Source organism: Canis lupus, chromosome 34, assembly GCF_003254725.2.
Source record: "Canis lupus dingo isolate Sandy chromosome 34, ASM325472v2, whole genome shotgun sequence".
In the NCBI taxonomy this organism is placed as follows: domain Eukaryota; kingdom Metazoa; phylum Chordata; class Mammalia; order Carnivora; family Canidae; genus Canis; species Canis lupus.
In genome coordinates, this window is record NC_064276.1 from 31,779,803 (window position 1) to 31,795,840 (window position 16,038).

Genomic DNA, 16,038 nt, shown 5'->3' on the forward strand with positions numbered 1-16,038 from the left:
TTGTCTCATTAGACATATCTAGAAAAATATCACTATTGTCCAGGTCAGAGAGAAATTACTGCCTGTGCTCTCCTTTCAGATTTTTATGGTTTTAGATTTCCCATTTTGGTCTTTATTTGAGTTTATTTTTGTGTATGGTGTAACAAAGGGTTTAATTTATTTCTTTTGCATGTAGCTGTGCAGTTTTCCCAGCACCATTTGTTGAAGAGACTGCCTTTTCCCCATTGCATACTTTTGCCTCCTTTGTCATAGATTAATAGGTCATGTAATCGTAGTTTTATTTTGAGGTCTCTGTTCTGTTGATCTATGTGTCTATTTGTTTTTGTTTTTGTTTTTTCTTTTTATTTATTTATGATAGTCACACAGAGAGAGAGAGAGGCAGAGACACAGGCAGAGGGAGAAGCAGGTTCCATGCACCAGAAGCCCGACGTGGGATTCGATCCCGGGTCTCCGGGATCGCGCCCTGGGCCAAAGGCAGGCGCCAAACCGCTGCGCCACTCAGGGATCCCCTATGTGTCTATTTTTTTATGTGTCTATCTTTGAGCCAGTACCATACTGTTTTGATTACTATACCCTTCTAGTATATCTTGAAATATGGGATTGCATTACTTCCAGTGTTGTTATTTTTCAAGATGTTTGGCATCTTTTGTGGTTCCATACAAGTTTTAGAATTATTTGTTCTAGTTCTATGAAAAATGCTGTTGGTATTTCGATAATGATTGCATAAAACCTGTAGATTGCTCTGGGTAGTATGAACATTTTAACAATCTTTGTTGTCCCCATCCATGAGCATGGATTATCTGTCTACTTGTTTGTGTAATCTTTAATTTCTTTCATCACTGTTTCATAGTTTTCAGGGTCTTTCACTGTCTTTGTTAAGTTTATTGCTAGGTATTTTATTATTTTATTTATTTTTAAAGATTTTATTTATTCAGGAGAGAGAGAGAGAGACAGAGACAGAGAGAGAGAGAAAGAGAGGCAGGCAGAGACACAGGCAGAGGGAGAAGCAGGCTCCATGCAGGGAGCCCAATGTGGGACTCAATCCCGGGACTCCAGGATCACACCCTGGGCCAAAGGCAGGTGCCAAACCACTGAGCCATTCAGGGATCCCCAGTGTTTTATTATTTTAAATGCAATTGTAAATAGGTTTGATTTCTTGATTTCTCTTTCTGCTATTTTTAGTGTATGGAAATGCAACAGATTTCTGTATATTGGTTTTGTATTCTTCAATCTTACTGAATTCATTTATCAATTCTAGTAGACTTTTGGTGGAGTCTTTAGCATCTTTTACATACAGTATCATGTCATTTGCAAATAGTGAAGGTTTAAATTCTTCCTTACCAATTTGGATGTGTTTTATTTCTTTTTATTGTATGACTGCTGTGGCTAGGACATCCAATACTATGTTAAATAAATGTGGTGAGAGTGGACATCCTTGCCTTGTGCCTGACCTTAGGGGAAAAGCTCTCAGAACTTCACCATTGAGTATGATGCTAGCTGTGAGATTTTCATATATGGCTTTTATTATGTTGTGGTATGTTCCCTCTGAACCTATTTTGGTGAGTATTTTAATCATGAATGGATGCTGTACTTTGTCAAACACTTTTTCTTAATTATTAATATTTTTTAAATTTTTATTTATTTATGATAGTCACAGAGAGAGAGAGAGAGAGAGAGGCAGAGACACAGGCAGAGGGAGAAGCAGGCTCCATGCACCGGGAGCCCGAAGTGGGATTTGATCCCGGGTCTCCAGGATCGCGCCCTGGGCCAAAGGCAGGCGCTAAACCGCTGTGCCACCCAGGGACCCCACTTTTTCTTAATTATTGAAGTGATCATCTGGTTTTTATCATTTCTCTTTGAGATGTGTCACATTGATTGATTTGTTAATATTGAACTACGCTTGCATTCCCAGAATAAATCCCAGCTGGTCATGGTAAATGATTTTTTAAAGTATTGTAATATGTATTTTGAGGATTTTCATATCTGTGTTCATCAGAGATATTAGCCCGTTGTTCTCTTTTTCTAGTGTACTTATCTGATATTGATATCAGGGTAATGTTACCTCATAGAATGAATTTGGAAGTTTTCCTTCCTCTTCTATTTTTGAAAAAGTTTGAGAAGAATAGGTATTAGGTCTTTTTTTTTATGTATCATAATTTGTATTTAAAATATGATTCACAATATTTCATGTTATTCCACATCTGTGACAATTTGCCTTTTTCTTTTAATTGTTCAAAATAGCCATGAGATAGAGAATATTATAATATTCAGTGCTTGTCATAACAAGTGCTCTTCTCAATGCCCATCACCCATTTAGTCCATCCCTCATCCATTTCCCCTCCAGCAACTCTTAGGTTGTCCTCTATAGTCATGAGTCTCTTATGGTTTGCCTCCTTCTCTCTCTCTCTCTCTCTTTTTTTTTTTTTGTCCCCTATGTTCATCTACTTTGTCTTAAATTCCATATTAAAGTGAAATTTTATGGTATTTGTCTTTCTCTGGATATTGTCTTTCTTTAAATGTTTGGTAGAATTAACCTATGAAGCTATCTGGTCCCGGACTTCTATTTGTTGGGAATGTTTTGATTACTGATTCAATTTTATTACTAGTAATCCACCTGCTCACATTTTCTATTTTTTTCCTGATTCTATGTTGGGAGTTAATATGTTTCTAGGAATTTATCCATTTCTTCTGTTGTCCAATTTGTTAGCATATGATTTTTACAATATTCACTTATAATCCTTCATATTTCTGTTGTGTTGTTTTTAATTCTTATTGGATTTTGTTTGCATATTTTTTTTCTTGAAAAGTCTGGCTAAGGTTTATTAAACTTTGAAATTTTTAAAGATGTAGTTTTTGTTTTCATTGATCTGTTCTTTTTTTCTGTTTAGTTTTCTTTTTTTGTTTTTTTATTCTAATTCTTATTATTTCTTCCTTCTACTGATTTTGGGTTTTATTGTTCTTTTTCTAGTTCCTTTAAATGTAAGGTAGATTGTTTATTTGAGATCTTTCTTGCTTCTTGAGATAGGCCTGTATTGCTAAAAACTTTCCTCTTATAACAACTTCTGCTATATCCCACAGACTTTGGACCATTCATTTCCATTTTCGTTGGTCTGTGTTTTTTTAATTCCTCTTTGATTGCTTGTTTGACTCCTTCATTGTTATATGTTATTTAACATCTATAAATGTGTGTTTTTTCTAGATATTTCCTTGTGAATTCTAATTTCATAGCATTGTGGTCAGAAGAGATGCATGGTATGACTTCAGACTTGTTTTGTTGCCAAATGCGTGATCTATTCTGGAGGATATTCCATGTGTACTTGAAAGAATGTGAATTCTTCTGTTTTAAAATTGAATGTCTTCAATATATGTGTTGGATCCATCTGTTCCAATGTGTGATTCAAAGACATGTTTTATTTTATTTTTTTGATTTTATATTTTATGTTTGGACAATCTACCCATTGATGTAAGTGGGATGTTAAAGTCCTCTACTATTATTGTCTTACTATTGATTATTTCATTTATGTTTATTAATAGTTTCCTTATGTATTTGGGTGCTCCCATGTTGGGTGCATAAATACTTACAAATGTCATATATTCTTTCTGGATTTTTCCTTTTATGATTATGTAGGTCCTTTGTCTTTTGTTACAGTCTTTGTTTTAAAGTCTATTTTCTCTAATGTAATTATTACTACCCTTTATTTTCATTTTCATTTGCATGACAAATGATTTTCCATCACTTTACTTTCAAACAGCATGTGTCTTTAGCTCTGAAATGAGTCTCCTGTAGATGTCTATAGATGGGCCTTGTATTTCTATCAATTTCATCACCCTATGTCTTTTGATGAGAGCATTTAGTCCATTTACATTCAAAGTAATTATTGATAGGTATGTACTTATTGCCATTTTATTACTTTTTTAGTGGTTGTTTTTGTAGTTTTTTCTTGCTCTTTTTTTCTCATGGTTTGCTGTTTTTAGTGACATACTTAAAGTCCTTTCTCATTATTTTTGCATATTTATTAGTGCTTTTTGATTTGTGGTCACCATTGTTTGTATATAACATCTTAAACATATAGCAGTCTATATTAAGTTGATAAGTGTGAACCCATTCTAAAAGCACTAAATTTTTACTCTTCTCCCATATTTTAGGTATATGATTTCATACTTTACACCCTTTTATTTTGTGAATCCCTTGACTTTTATAGATATACTTAATGTTACTGTTTTTGTGCTTCCTTCTTTCCTTACTCCTATTTATGGTCTTTCCTTTTCACTCAAAGAATCCCATTTAACTAGCTTTCTTCTAACTTTGCTTTATTGGTGATGATTCCTTTAACCTTTGTCTAGAAAACTCTCTCTCCTTCTATTCTAAATGATAACCTTGCTGGATAGAGTATCTGGTTGCAGGTTTTTTTTTTTTTTTCTTTTCATAACTTTGAATACCTCATGTGACTCTCTTCTGGCCTGCAAAGTTCCCGCTGAGAAATCAGCTGATAGCCTTATGGGGTTTACCTTCTATGTAACTGTTTTCTCTTGATGTTTCTAAAATTCTTTATCAGTCTTTTTTCCATTTTAATTGCTATTTGTTGGTGTGGACCTCCTTGGCTTGATTTTGTTGGGGGGCTTTCTGTGCCTTCTGGATCGGGATTTTTGTTTCCTTTCCAACACACGGGAAGTTTTCAGCTATTATCCCTTCAAATACATTTTCTATCCACTTTTCTTTCCCTTCTCCTTATACAATTCCTATAATGCAAAGGTTACTGTGGTTGATGGTATTGCTGAGTTCTCTTAATCTAGTCTTATTTTTTTTTTCCTTTCTCCTCTTCAGGTTCATACCTTTCTATTACTCTGTCCTCCAGGTCCCTGATCTGTTCTTTTGGTTCTTCTAATCAACTATTTATTCCCTCTAGGGTATTCTTAATCATTGAATTATTCATCTCTCATTGGTATTTTTTTTAAGATTTTATTTATTTATTCATGAGAGATGCAGAGGGAAAAACAGGCTCCATGCAGGGAGTCTGACATGGGACTCAATCCCGGGTCTCTAGGATCACACCTTAGGCTGAAGGCAGCACTAAACTGCTGAGCCATCCAGGGATCCCCAAATCTTTAGTTTTAATGCCAAAATTTGATCCTATTCATCACCAAAATTACATGTTCTCTTCTTAAAATTATTTCTAAACTTTTGGAAATATTTGGTTTCTCTTAAATATCATGATTTTATTTTGAAAAATAAAGTGAATATATATGATGACCACATTATATATAATTTATAAATATTGAACTTAAGTATGTAAATGTGCACAATATTCTCATTTATGTAACAATGGGTTCAATATCTGAGGGCACATTCTATGCAAAGTCTGTAAAACATTAAAATTTAGTGATCATCTCCTTATAGAAGGCCCAAGGATCTTTATATGTGTTCCTCTTATGTTTTGACACAATTCAATGTTATCCTCTCCCCCCCTTTTTTTAATACCTAAGAAGTTAGCACTTTGGTCTGTGGGGAAAATAGTGAACTACTTGTTTGAAAATACCAATTACAAAGCAATCTCAGGAGGCCGGCACTGAGGTACCTAAGTGCATTACTTGGATGCATCATATCAACTGTGTTTTATCACTAGATAAGTTACTCAACCTGGCAAATTTTATAAGTACAAGCAAAATAGAATACATTCTCTCTGTATTTCCTCTGAGATATTTTTCTTTCTTTGTTTTCTTTAGATATAAGGGATCAATTTTCTTCTCTATTCAGCAATTACAAATAAGTACTTATCCCTTACTTGAGGGTAAGTTATCAGTAAAATCATTTGAGTTCTTTTGATCTTATTTAGCAGTAATTATCAAATTGTTCTTGATTTTGAATTGTGCATCTCAATTCCAGTTATGTTACAACTTCAAGAGTTCTTGTCATTTGCCAAAATAAACACCAAATCAGAAAAAAAAAAAAAAAAACTTCATTGTAATCACAAACCTTAATGTAGACTGATTTATATCTGTATATCATGAATATAGACTGATATATATTTGTGCTCTGTCCTGGTATGAAGCTATACATACTACTGATGTTTTCCTATTATGATTAATTGAGATAAAATCTAATAGTATTTTAATGACATATACCTATCAAAGACTCTGATCTCACTTTTTAATGATAGGAATCTTCACACTTGGAACATCAGGTAAGAAATAATCCATAGTTTTCAAAGTGTTTTTGATATTAACAGTATTTTATTGCAGTTATTCTTTAATATTGTTCAATGACTCTACTTGAGAAATGCCATATCCTTTTCTGTTTAACAGTTTCTTATGATTCAGTGAAGTCTGTGACTGAAATGAAATAGGAAGAGACTAGCAAAATTGATAATGTTAAGATTGACAGGTGTGCTAAAAAAGCAAGTCACGGTTGGTCCTAGAAGTCATCCGCCAAAGTCACTGAATCCAAAAAAATATGCTGCTAACATCAAATTGAACTGCTTTCTGATGCTAGCAACTATGCTGGAAAGTAATCAGGTGAATTCATACTAATTTTATTTTTAATAGTAAATAGACAGATATATAATTGTATAACTGTTACATATATGTTACATATAGATGTATTACACAATTAGCCATGTAAGACTTAAAATAATCTCATCTTATCCCTCTACATTCTCAGTCCTACCGTGACAAGGTACAAATCCTAATGATGTTATTCATTTATTATGGTCTTTACCTTGCTATTTCTAGTAATTTTATACAGCTCTTTTGTGATTTATAAATTAGAGTGAACATTTATCTTCCTTATTCCAACATAATACACTTCAGCCTCTGTTTTCTCCTTAGTTATATCACACTTCCTGGTTGAATCAGTAATTACTTTCATGGTGTGTTACCCATGTAGTTTACCATGATCCTTTTTTATTGTGTGCAAGGTTGCAAGGTTTTCAGCTAATGACTTTCTCACCTACAAAGTTTCCATTCACCAATTCTTTTTTTAAATATTTTTGTCTGATTTGCCCAAAAGTCACTTTTATTGCCTACAGGCTTCTTTTTTTTTTTTTTTTTTTTTTTTCAGGCTTCTTTTTTTATATAGGTTTATTCCTCAGTCTCCCTATTTCACTTGGATCTGGTTGCACTCTTGCACTAGACACATTTTTTCAGGAGCTTATGAAGAAAAGATGCTGGCTATATTAAACCTTTTTTAAAAAATTCCAGTTAACATACAGTGTAAAATTAGTTTCAGTTGTATGATCTAGTGATTCAACACTTACATATAATACCCAGTGCTCTTCACAAGAAGTGTATATGTATACACCACATTTTTATCTATTCATCAGTCAATGGACATTTGGGCTTTTACCATAATTTAGCTATTGTAGATAGTGCTGCTATAATCATTGGGGTGCACATATCCATTTGAATTGGTATTTTTGTTTCTTTGGGTAAACAGAAGTGTAATTGCTGGATCATATGGTAGTTCTGTTTTAACTGAGGAACCTCCATACTGTTTTCCAAAGTGGTTGCACGAGTTTGTAGAGAAAGGGGAATCTCCTTGCACTGTTGGTAGGAATGCATTCTCACCACCACCTGCTGTTTGTGTTGTTGATTTTAGCCATTTTGCTAGGTATAAAGTGACCTCATTGTAGTTTTAGGTTTTGCTTACAATGAGTGATGAACATCTTTATATGTGTCTGTTGACAAGCTATGTCTTTTTGGGAAAAATGTCTGCTCATGTCTTCTCATTTTTAATTGTTTTCTGGGTACTGAATTCTTTATAAGTCCTTATATATTTTGGATACTAACCCTTTAACAGATATGTCATTTGCAGATATGTTCTCCCATATACTGCCTTCAAGTTTTGCTGATTGTTACCTTCACTGTGCACAAGCTTTGAACCACAACTATATGGTCAGTTAATCCTTGACAAAACAGAAAAGGACATACAATGAGAAAAAGTATTGCCAACAAATAGTGGACAGCATGTGCGAAAGAATAAAGCTTTCTTCATACACAGAAATAAATTCAAAATGAATTTAAAGACCTAAATGTGAGACATGAAACCATTAAAATCCTAGGGGAGAACACAGACCACAACTCTTTGACATTGGTTGTAGCAACTTCTTTCTAGATAGGTCTCCTGAGGCAAGGGAAATAAAAGCAAAAATGAACTATTTGGACTTGATCAAAATACAAAGCTTCTGCACAGCAAAGGAAACAACAAAACTAAAAGGGAATATTAAACTTTTAATCATTTACAAGAGACTACCTTTATTATAACCTCATATCTGATTGATCCATTGACTGACTTTATATATATCTGCTGGAGAAATGCTTCATCATTCTAGCAACTAGTATTATTTGGAAGACAAATGATACTATGATTTGTATTTTGGTATTCTGAAGGTCTGTATCTAAGTTTTTAGGATATAAATGCTTACATTTATGTTTCTAGATATTTGGCTTATGCTTTCAAACTGAAAATTCCTATCCTTCAGTTCTGGGAAACTTTTTTTCATGACTTCTTTGATGATTTCTTCCATCTACTGTCCATGTTCACTTTTTCTTTCACAGAGTTTGTATCTATTTCAAGTTTCCTCTAATTACCTTTCATTACCTGCTGTCTGGTCCTTTGTCCTGAAGCATTTTGTTCTTGGACTATAGCTTATTCAGACAAAAACTGTTCTTTTCTGCGTGGATATAATATATGCAAAATTTTTTAATCAAAAGATATTCCTTATAGTGTTTTCATTGATTTAAATGTTTTTGTATGCTGTGAATTATCAGTGTTCTCCAGACAGCTTTATCTCACTACTCTGATGTTTCCAGTAGAAATTTCCTCAAGTAACATAAAATCCTTGGCTGTCCCTTCAAAATGTAAGAATGAGCCATTAAGAAAACCCTTAGAAAGTATATTTTAAGCAGGTTTGTTTACTGTTGGGCTTTACTCTAGGGGGACTGAACAAGGGACCTGACATTCTTATTAGGTGACCTCTAGATTTCAGGTCCAGGATAGCTCAACTTTTCAAATAAGTACCATCACTTTCTGCTAGGGGACTATGCTAGTGCTAGGCTGAAGGACTTGGAAAGAGGACTGGGGATGCCAACCACTCTGTATAGAGAATCCTATAATCCTCTGTATGTATTCCTTTCTACTCTCCTTTGGAATTTTAATTTGTTCAATTTCATGTATCACCAATCCAATTTAGGTCTATCAGAATTTATTATTTTTATTTCAAACATTTCCATTGCAACTATATACATTAAAATACTTTCCTCTTAGGATTTTTTTAAAATAATTTTTTAAATTATTATTTATTTATGATAGTCACAGAGAGAGGGAGAGAGAGAGAGAGAGAGGCAGAGACATAGGCAGGCTCCATGCCCCGGGAGCCCGACGTGGGATTTGATCCCGGGTCTCCAGGATCACGCCCTGGGCCAAAGGCAGGCGCTAAACCGCTGTGCCACCCAGGGATCCCCCTCTTAGGATTTTAATCATGTGTTCTCATGCTATATTTATCTGTGTTCTTAAGACACACACATTTGACATTAATAATTGTAACTATTTGAATTACAACAAATTCTTAGATATTTTCTTATACCACAGGTAGATTATTTTTTAGAGAAATAGCTCTATTGTGATAAGATACACATGGAATATAATCAATGATTTAAAGTGTACTATCACCACTATTATGGAACACTTACAACCTCCAAAAGGAAACCCTGTACACAGGAACCCCCATATCCCTCCATCCTCTCAGTTTAAGACCACCCACTTATTTTTATTCTCTATGGATTTCCTTATTCTGGACCTTTCCTATATATGGAATAATATGTGGTCTTTTGTGCCTAGCTTCATGTAGCATTTTTTTTTTTTTTTTTTTTTACTAGCGTTCTTAGGTAACACCTTCATCATCTCACTTAATTTCCTATTTTGCATATAGTGAGATCATTTAAGATCTACTTTCTGGGTGCCTCAGTCAGTTGAGCATCTGGCTTTTGATTTCCGCTCAGGTCACAATCTCAGTGTCATGGGATCAAGCCTTACATAAGGCTCTGCACTCAATGCAGAGTCTGCTTGTCCCTCTCCCCCGCCCTCTCTCAAAGAAAAGATCTATTTACCTAACAATATTGTATTATATGCTGACTATAGTCACCATGCTGCACCTCACGTCACCAGAATTTTCTCATCTTCTAACTGGAGGTTTATACCATTTGACCAATTACCCTTTACTTCTGAACTTAATATTCAAAATATCATTGTGTGCATTATAATCAAAATTTGTATATGTTCCATAATGTGAGATCTATAGATACACAGCTGGTATAGTTACTCCTTCGAGGCATTCATGATGTTCAAGTATTAGAAAATTACAATAGTAATATATGCTTTTAAATAACTTCAGTTATGAGTAAATTTTTAAGGAATTATATACCTATAATCATTTACAAGTCAAAATGTGTTTTTTTATAATATAAAACCTATTTCTCTATTAAATCTCCAAAAAAAAACCAATCTTCTCCTGGCATAAAGAAATCACATATATGTCCAATAACATTATTGGCCAATTATAGAAAATATTTTCTATAGGTATAGGTCCATATAAAAATGATATTAAGAGAAATACTATGACAAAGATGGTTCACATAATAGCAAGTGAGTTTAATACAACAACTAAACTCAGTGGGACGCATTTATAAATATTTGAATTTTTCAGTGAACATCTATTCATGGAGTTAACAAAGTTTCCAGTCTAAGATGGCAACACAGGAAGACTCAACTCATGTCCTCAAAGGAACACACCACATTATAACTCTTTATACAATAATACCTCCTGAAGAAGAACATAGGGCCAACTAAACAGCTTCTGCACAAGTAAAGATAGAATAGAAAGAGATAATGGCAAGAGACCTGGTAACAAAAGGAACTCCAATGCTGTGGGATGGCAATAGGGAGGGACAGTATTGAGGAACCTCAATCTTTTGAAACAGAAAAAAAGAGTCACAGTTAAAAAAACAACAACAACAACATCCAACTAGCATGAAAAAGACAAAGCTGGGGTGCTTGGTGGCTCAGTCAGGTAAGTATCTGCCTTTGGCTCAGGTCATGATCCCATGAGCCCACATCAGGCTCCCTGCTCAGCAGGGAGACTGCTTCCCCCTCTCTCTGTCTCTAGCATATATTTTTACAAAAAGACAAAACTAGAACTATACCAAGAAATGCAAAGAGCTACAAGAGCACTCACCAGGTAACAAAATAAAGAAAACAGTTTATGTTCCCACCCCACCTTAAAAGACTAGAGTGGAGTCCAGACACCATTCTGGTACTCACTGTGAGCTGATAACCACTATAAACCCAGAATTCGTAAGCCTACAACCATCCTTTGTGGTGCTGGAGCATAGAGAATAAGCCATAGACATTACATTGACTTTTGTACTTTTTTTGGTTACCTTATTTCTTATTATTTTCTTCTTTTAGGAAAAAAAGTCAGTTTAAAAGAGTAATACATAAAAGATGCAGCTCCTGCCAGACACCAAAGGTACGAAAGGATGTCTACATACAGATAATGACACACAAGAACATTCAGCCTATGTAAGAGGAGCCTTTCTACCTAATCCATAGGAACACACACAGAAAGTCAAGCAAAATGGGGAGACAGAGGAATGTGCTCCAAAAGAAAGAAGAAGAAAAAACTCAGAAAAAAAGCTAAATGAAACAGATAAGCAATATGCCCAAGAAATAATTGAAAGTAATGATTATCAAGATGTTCAACAGTCTGGAGAGGAGAGTAGAAGATCTCAGTGCTACTTCCAATAAAGAGAAACTATAAAGAAGAACCAGAGTTGAAGAATACAATAACTGAAATGAAAAACACACCAGAGGGAATCAAGAGGAGATTAGTAGATGCAGAAGAATGTGATAGCAGTTTAAAGACAGGGTAACAGGGATCCCTGGGTGGCGCAGCGGTTTGGCGCCTGCCTTTGGCCCAGGGCACGATCCTGGAGACCCGGGATCGAATCCCACGTCGGGCTCCCGGTGCATGGAGCCTGCTTCTCCCTCTGCCTGTGTCTCTACCTCTCTCTCTCTCTCTGTGTGACTATCATAAATAAATAAATAAATAAAAAATAAAAAAATAAAGACAGGGTAACAGAAAGTACCGAAGCTAAATATTAAAAAAAATAAAAAATGAGGTGAGTCCAGGGGATCTCTTAGACAATATCAAGTGAATAAACATTCACATTATAGGGGTCCCAACAGAGGAAGAGAGAAAAAAAAAAGGATATAAAATTTATTTGAGGGCAGCCTGGGTGGCTCAGTGGTTTAAGCGCTGCCTTCAGCCCAGGGCCTGATTCTGGAGACCCGGGATCAAGTCCCATGTCAGGCTCCCTGCATGGAGCCTGCTTCTCCCTCTACCTGTGTCTCTGCCTCTCTCTCTCATGAATAAAATAAAATCTTTAAAAAAAATGTTTGAAGAAATAATAGCTGAAAACTTCACTAATCTTCAGATCCAAGAAGCACAGGTAGTCCCAATCAAGATGAACCCAAGGAGGTCCACACCACATCACATAAAAATTGAAATGTTGAAGACAAAGAATGATAGAATATACATCAAATGTGGAGGAGGGAGTAAAGTTTTCTTCTAAAATGTGTTTGAATTGGACTTGAAGGAAAATGGCAAAGGCGTAGGGGACCCTAGTTTCATCTGGTCCCTGGAATTCAGCAAGATAGCTATCAGATCATTCTGAACACCTGTGAACTCAAGAGATCGAAGACCAGAATTGCTGCAATGCTACAAATAAAAAAGCAACTACTTTTTGCAAGGTAGGAGGAGTGGGGAAGTGAATCTGAGGCAATGTATCAGAAGATAAACCATGGAGGGAGAGGGCTTCCATACGGCAGCGGAGCACCAAATCAGAATTTTTAGAAGTCGGCTCCAGTGAGGGACATTGGAGTCTGAAAGGCACTAAGGAGGCAAGGTGGGGCTGAATCCTAGATAGGACAGTGTGGTCTCAAGATCCCTGCAGTCACAGAAAGAATCTGTCTGAGTTGGCAGATTTCCCAGGCATTGAAACGGAGAAACTGGCTATAGTCAGCGAACCCAGGAGTGAGCTTTCAGCTCCATGCTGCCATAAACCGTGAACTGCTGCAAGATTGGGCAACCACTCTCTGAGCAAGGGCCCAGTAAGTGGTAGAACGAAGGTGAGCCCCTCCTCCACCCTCTGGGACTTGTGGCGTGGATGGGATGCTCACTACAGGAATCTGCAGGGTTTAGAGACTCGAGCTGTGAGGGTGTACGTTGCAGGAGTCTGCAACATTTGGAGACTTGAAATGGGGTTGCATGCTTAAGGTAAAAGCATCTGGTCACAGGCTATGTGCACAGAGTCTGGATGGAAACCAGGGAGACAGAAGTGATTGACTGCTTTTCCCCTGAGGGTGCACTGAAGAGTAGGGGCCTTAATTTTTCTGCTCTGGGGCTGAAGGAGCACCATATTTTTATTTTCATCCTAAAGTGGCACAGAAAGCCTTCAGGGAACAAAAACCACATAGAGCAATCTGGAGCAAGCTTACTCTGAGCCCAGCGTCCTGGCAAGGACAGTGCAACTCCACCTCAGCAAAGACACTGGAGAGTCAGCACCACAGGCCCCTCCCCGAGGAGACCCACAGGAACTTCCAGCAAATACCATGTTTTCTGATTACACAGAACTGAAAAACTCCAGGGGAAAATAGTATACAGAATTCGAGGTTTTCTTTTTCTCATGATTTAGTCTTTTGGTTGAAAGGAAAAAAGTAGAAAAAAAATTTAAAATAGTCTATCAAGTCTTTTAATTTTAACATTATATATACATACACATTAGTTATATTTATATATTATATATATAAAAATATATTCATTTTTGGCTTCCTTTCATTATATTCAATATTTTTCTTTATATTTATATATGTAACTTACATATATAAAAATTACATATATACATATATTACATATATAAGTTACATATATAATATTTATACATGTAATTTTCAATACATATATACACATACACACACACACATTTTTCTTTAAAATTTTGGGTTCTAGTTTCTTCTAACAAACAGACCAAAATATATCCAGGACCTAGTATATTGCCCTGTTCTGTTCACCTGTTTGATTATATATTTTTTCCTTTTTTTTTTTTTTTTTTTTTTTCATTTTTAGGTTTCTTATCTCTTCTAATTTGTTTAGTATGTATTTTTCTGGGGTCATGGTTGATATTTTTATACTTTGTTTTCTTGTTCATCTATTCTTCACTGGACAAAATGGCAAGATGGAAAAACCCCAGAGGAAAGAACAAGAGGCATTACTAACTGCCAGAAACTTAATGAATATGGATATTAGTAAAATATTGGAGCTAGAATTCAAAATAACAATTAAGATACTAGCTGAGCTTTAAAATAAATCATAGAAGACACTAGAGTATTCATTTCTGGAGAAATAAAAAAATACTAAAATCTAATCAAATTGAAATAAAAAAGGGTATTAACTGAGATGCAATAAAAATAAGTCTAACTGCTGGGAAAAGTGAAGCAGAAAAGAGAATCAGACACAGAAGATAAAATGAGGGAGAACAAAGAAACTGAGGAAAAGAGATAACTACTAGATCACAAGGGAAGGATTCAAGAGATCAGCAATACCATAAAATGAAGCAATATTAGAATAATAGGAGATAAAGAGAATGAGAGAGAGAGGCAGAAGGTATATTTGCACAAACTATAGCTGAGAATTTCCCTAACATGGGGAAGGAAATAGGCATTCGAGTCCAAGGGAGCACAGAGAAACCACCCCCTTCAAAAATCAAAAATAAGTCACCACCTCAACATATAGTGAAGCTTGCAAATTTCAGAGACAAGATAAAATTCTGAAAGCAGCTTAGGACAAAGACGTCCTCAACCTACAGAGGTAGAAACATAAGGCTGGCAGTAGACCTATCCACAGAGATCTGGCAGGCTAGAAGGGACTGGCATGATATATTCAGTAAAAAAATATGTAGCCAAAAATACTTTATTCAGCAAGGCTATCACTCAGAAGGATAAATAAAGAACTTCCAGGACAAACAGAAAAAATATGTGATCACTAAACCAGCCCTGTAAGAAATATTAAGAAATTATTAAAAGTGATACTTTATTTTTTTTAAAGGTGATACTTTAAATGAAGAGACCACACATAAAATATATTATCTCTGTTACTTTCTGATCTATAAAGAACAGTGACTTTAGAGGCAATACAATAGCCCTAAATTCATATCTTTCAATAGTTACTCTGAATGTAAGTGGGCTAAATGCTCCATTCAAAAGACACAAAGTATCAGACTGTATAAAAAAGTAAGACCCATCCATATGCTGTCTACAAGCAACTCATTTTAGACCTAAGAACACCTTCAGACTGAAAATGAGGGAGTGGAGAACTATTTATCATGCTAATGGGCATCAAAAGAAAGCTAAGGTAGCAATCGTTAGACAAATTAGATTTTAAACCAAAGACAATGAAGAAGGACCTTATATCACACTTAAAGGGTATATACAAAAAGAAGATCTAACAATTGTAATATTTATGCTAACTTGGGGGCAGCCAATTATATAAACCAATTAATAACAAACTAAAGTGGGATGCCAAGAGTCCTGGGATTGAGTGCCTCATCAGGCTCCCCGTGTCTCTGCCTCTGTGTATCTCTCATGAATAAATAAATAATTTTTAAAGAATTAACTAAAGAAGCATATTGATAATACAATAATAGTAGGGGACTTTAACACCCCACTCACAGCAATGTGCAGATCACCTGAGCAGAAGATCAACACAATAATATAGGCTTTGAATGACATGCTGGACCAGATGGACTTCACAAATACATTCAGAGCATTCCACCCTAAAGCAACAGAATACACTTTCTTCTCAAGTGTACATAGGACATTATCCAGAATAGGTCACAGACTGGGTCACAAATCAGGTCTTAACTGGTAACAAAAGATTGGAATCATTTTCTGCATATTTTCATACCACAATGCTTTGAAACTTGAAC

At 35.2% G+C, this 16,038-nt stretch overlaps 1 long non-coding RNA gene across 1 annotated transcript in view; it reads left to right on the forward strand.

Annotated features, from left to right (window-relative positions):
• The window catches only part of LOC118353320 (uncharacterized), a 67,605-nt gene extending 54,951 nt beyond the window's left edge, over positions 1-12,654 (forward strand). The window contains exons 3-7 of the long non-coding RNA XR_004812091.2: positions 5,725-5,789; positions 6,159-6,182; positions 6,304-6,513; positions 10,701-11,063; positions 11,462-12,654. This is a non-coding gene — a long non-coding RNA (uncharacterized LOC118353320). The remainder of the gene's footprint in view (positions 1-5,724; positions 5,790-6,158; positions 6,183-6,303; positions 6,514-10,700; positions 11,064-11,461) is intronic.
• Positions 12,655-16,038: the final 3,384 nt, after the last annotated feature.